The sequence below is a fragment of the Rhinopithecus bieti genome, unplaced genomic scaffold, assembly GCF_001698545.2.
Source record: "Rhinopithecus bieti isolate Rb0 unplaced genomic scaffold, ASM169854v2 scaffold_39386, whole genome shotgun sequence".
NCBI classification, from domain to species: Eukaryota; Metazoa; Chordata; class Mammalia; order Primates; family Cercopithecidae; genus Rhinopithecus; species Rhinopithecus bieti.
The window spans coordinates 1297091-1302377 of record NW_016816648.1 but is presented as its reverse complement, the minus strand read 5'-3'; positions in this window follow the sequence as shown (position 1 = coordinate 1302377).

The following is a 5287-nucleotide window of genomic DNA, read 5'->3' as shown; positions in this document are numbered from 1 at the left end:
CAAGAAATACTAAAACAAATTCTTTCAGAGAGAAGAAGCTGACATAGTCCAGGAATTCAGATCTATATAATGAAAGAAAAAGCATTGAAGAATCAATCAGTAAATTAAAAATCGTAAAACTTTTATTTTCTCATTCTTAACTGATTTAATAAATAACAATTTGATCAAAACTACACACACACATATATGTACATGTTTGTTTTTATAACTGAAATGAGTAATGACAATGACATAAGGGGCAGAAGAAAGGAATTAGAATTTTTTATCAGGTACTTGCACTATCTGTGAAGAGGAATAATATGTGAATGAAGACTCCCAGTTTTAAGTATATAGTGGAGAATCTAGGAAAACTACTGAAAAGCTTTAAAAAGGAGAAGAAATAATATACTAAGAAATGAGAGAAAATTAAACTATCAAAACTGTCCATTAAAAACACAAATGGCAGAAAAAATATGGAAGACAAAAGTAGAAACAAAGATCAGTCACCAGATAGGAAAAAGTAACAATATGGTAGATACTAATTAAACTATATAAATAATCACCTTAAATTTTAATAATTTAAATACACCAATTAAAAGAGATTGTCAGAGTGGGTCCAAAAGTAAGACTCAACCATATGTTGCCTACAAGAAGTCCATTTAAAATATAAAGACCCATATACATTAAAAGTAAATGGAAAGAAAGAGATATACCATGCTAACATTAATTGAAAGAATGTGGAAGTGGCAATATTAATTTTAGACACAGCAGACTTCAGAGTAAGGAAGTTTATCAGAGATGGAGACATTACATGATGACATAGGTGTATGTACATGATGCACCTAATAACAGACATCAAAGTATGTGAGGCAAAAATCTAATAAAACTGTAAAGAGAAATAATTTGTCATAAGAGTTGAATATTTTAACACTTCTCTCTTAGAAATAGGTCCAGCAGGTAGGAAATCAGTAAAAGGATATTGAACTCAATTGGATATTCATTCAATCAACTGAATCTCATTGACACCTATAGACTATTTTATCCAACAATGACAGATTGCACATCCGTCTTGTGATCATATGAAACATTCACAAAGATAGACCACATCCTGATCCATAAAACACACCTTAAAAATGCAAAAGAATAGATATCATACAATGTCTCATCTCAGACAACAGTGAATTAAACTAGAAATCAGTAACAGAAAGCTGGAAAATTCTAAAATATTCAGAGCTTAAACAAAACACATCAGGAAAATCTCAAGAAAAAATGTAAAACTTCTTATCTAAATGAAAATAAAATGTAATTTATCAAATTTTGTAGGATGGAGGAAGAGTACTTGGAAATTTATAGCATTAAAATCATATAATATAATTTTTTTAAAAAAAATCTAAAACCTGTAATATAAGCTTCCATTTGAAGAAATTAGAAAGAGAAGAGCAAATTAAACCCAAAGGAAATAGAAGAAAAGAAATAATAAATTAGAGCAGAAATTAATAAAATTAAAAGCAAGAAATCAATAGAAAAAACTGAACAAAATTAAAAGGTTCTCTGAAAAGATCCATAAAATGGATAAACCTCTAACCTGGCTAAAATATGAGAGAATACACAAATTACCAATTCTTGAAATGAAAGAGAAAATACCACCAAAAATCACATGGATGTTAAAAGAATAATAAAATATTATTATTAAAAATTCTTTGCTTACAAATTTGACAACTTAAATGAACTGAAATAATACCTTAAGAGACATAATCTGTTGAAAATTACACAAGAAAACATAAAAATATCAGAATGGGTCAATATCTGTTAGAGAAATTGAATTAATAGTTAAACAACCTTTCAAAACAGAAAGCACCAGACCCAGGTAGGTTGCCCACTGAATTCTACTGAATATTTAAGAAAGAAATTGCACCAATTCCCTCCCATCTTTTTTTCAGAAAAATAAAAAAAAGAAACATTTACTAACTCATTATTTGAGGCTAATGTTATCTTAATACCAAAACCAGGCAAAGACATTTCAAGAAAGAAGACTACATACTAATATCTCATGAATATTAATGCAAAAATTCTCAACAAAATATTAGTAAATCAAATTCAACAGCTTATAAAAAAGCTTGTATTACATGACCAAGTTGGATTTATCACAGGAAAGCAAGGTTGGCTCAACATTAGAAATTCAGTTAACATATTAAATCAACTGGCTACAAAGCAAAAGTTACATAATCATATTAGTAGTTCCAAAAAAATTTTGGCAAACTTCACCATCCATTATTGATTATAAAAAATTATCTTCAGGAAACTAGAAATATAGCAAAATTCCTCAACTTTTAAGGAACATCTACAAAGAATCTACGGATCTCATTATGCTCAACAGTGAAAACTCAAAATTTTCTCCTAAGCTCAAGGAGAAAGCAAGGATATTTCTTCTCACTGTTGCTTTTCAACATTATACTGGAAATCCTAGCTAATGCAATAAGACAATAAAAGTAAGTAGAAGGTATACAGATTGGGAAATAAGAAATAAAAGTGTCTTTGCTTAGAGATGACATAATCTTCCACATATAAAATTTGAAAGAAATGACAGAAAAACTCTTAGAACTAATGAAGAATTATAGCAAGGTTGCAGCATACAAAGTTAATACAGAAAAGTCAACCACTTTCCTATAAACTGGCAATGAACAAATAAAATTTTACATTAAAAGCACATTGCCATTTGCATTTCCACTCCAAAATATATTTAGGTTTAAATCTAACAAAACAGGTACAAGATTTCTAAAAGAAAATCACAAAACTGTGAAAATGTATCAAAGAAGAACTAAATAAATGGATAGATATTTTATGTACATGATTAAGCAGGAAGAGTCAATATTGCAAGATGTCAATTCTTCTCAACTCAATATATAGATTCAATGCAATCCCAATCAAACTTCCAGCATGTTAATTTTTAGATATTGTCAAACTGATTCTATAGTTTGTTTGAAGAGGCAAAAGACCCAGAATGGACAACTCAATATTTAAGGAGAAAAAACAGAGTTGGGAGACTGACACTACATGATTTCTACTTACTATAAAACTACAGTAATCAGGATAGTGTCATATTGGTGAAAGAATAAATAAATAGATCAATGAAATGCAATAGAGAACCTAGAAGTCAACCCACACAATTATAATCAACTAATCTTTGACAGGGGAGCCAAGACGAAACAAGGGAGCAAAGACAGTCTTTTCAACAAATGATGCTGGGACAACTGGAAGTCCACATTAAAAAAAAAAAAAAGAAAAGAAAAGAAAAAGAAGTGAAACTTGACACAGATATTGCACTCTTCAAAAAATTAACTCAAAATGAATCGTGCACCTAAATATAAAATAAAATATTAATAAAATGCATAGAAGAGAGCATAAGAGAAAACTGTAAACTGTAACTGTAAGTCAGACTTTATGAAAATTAAAACTTCTGCTGTGTGAAAGAACATGTCAAGAGAGAGGAAAGACCACCCACAGACTAGGAGAAAATATTTACAAAGTACATGTCTGATAACATGTACTTCGAATAATATGTTATTCAACATACACAAATAACTCTTAAAACTGAACAATAAGAAAAATAATAACCTCGTTAAAAACCAGGTCAAAATGTTGAAACCCGTCCTTACTAAAAATACAAAAATTAGCTGGGCGTGGTGGCACATTACTGTAATCCCACCTACTTGGGAGGCTGAGGCAGGAGAATCGCTTGAACCCAGGAGGCAAACTATGCAGTGAGCCAAAATCGTGCTGCTGCATTCCAGCCTGGGCAACAAGAGTGAAACACTGTATCAAGAAAAAAAAAAAAAAAAAAGAATACTGATCAAAACTTGAACACTTAACCAAAGAATATATACAGGAGGCAAATTAGCTTATAAGAAGATGTTCAACATCAGATGTCATTAAGTAACTGCAAATTAAAAAAAAAAAAAATACCACTATACACCAATTAGCATGCCCAAAATTCAGAACACTGACACCACCAAATTCTGGCAAGGATGTGGAGATCCAGGAACTCTCGCCCACTGCTGGTGGTAGAGCAAAATGATGCAGCCACTTTGGAAGACAGTTTTGTGTTTTCTCACAAAACTGTGTATATTCTAACCATCAAATCCAGCAAGCATGCTCTTTGGTATTTATCCAAATAAGTTAAAAGCTTACGTTCACACAAAACCCGTACACGGAGTTTTGTTTATGGTTGCCAAAACTTGGAAGCAACCACAATGTCCTTCAGTAGGTGAACGGATATATAAACTCTGGTACATCCACGCAATGAACCATCATTCAGTGCTAAAGAGAAATACGCTATCAAGCCATGAAATGAACAGGGGGAAAACTGAAAAGCATAGCACTGTGTAAAAGGTGCCCATAAGAAGAGGCTACATACAACATGATTCAACTCTACGGCATTTTGGAAAAGGCAAAATGATGGAGATGGTGAAGAGATCAGTGGTTGTCAGGGGCAGAGCAGGGGGAAGGAAGGACAAACAGGCAGAAAACAAGATTTCTGGGGCAGAGAAACTACTCTGAGTAATACAATAATGGCAGATACATGTCTTCATCTATTGGTCTAATCCCATAGGGTGTACCTCAGAAGTGAACCCTAATGTAACACATGGACTTTGGTGATGACGATGTATCCATGCAGGTTTATTAATTGTAACACACAGATCACCCTGCTGGAGAATGTTGATAATGGGGGAAGCCATGCATGGGTGGTGGCTGGGGTGTACAGAAACTGTCCTCTCTGCTCAATTTTGCTACAAAATTAAAACTGCTCTAAAAATAATGTTCATTAATTTTGAATGAACAAGAGTAAATAATCTTGATATTTAATCTTGATAAAAGAAGAGAATCGAATGATGATCTTGACTGGTAGGTAGAGGATATCAGTCAAGATAATAAGTTGATTCTCTTCTTTCCGTTTGCATTTTGTATGCTGTGGTCCTTCATACGAAGGAAATAAAAATATAGATACAGAGGTCCTTGTTTTATCACTTCTTGAAAAAAAATTGCACAGAAAAGTATAAATATAAATCACAAGGCATCCAGTCTGAAAATAAAAGGGCACTTCAGACAATTTATATCTTGATATTATAGTGGGAGAGTATTTCTTTCCACTAACGGAAACCTCTATTATCATATTCTCCCAAGAGCAGCTCTAATGATCTGAATCCAGAATTTATTTTTAAGTGAGAGGAACAAATTGGCTTCGTAGGCCGTCATTTGTTGCCAAATGAATTGAAAAAAAAATGTTTAGGCATGCAAAGATCACACATTT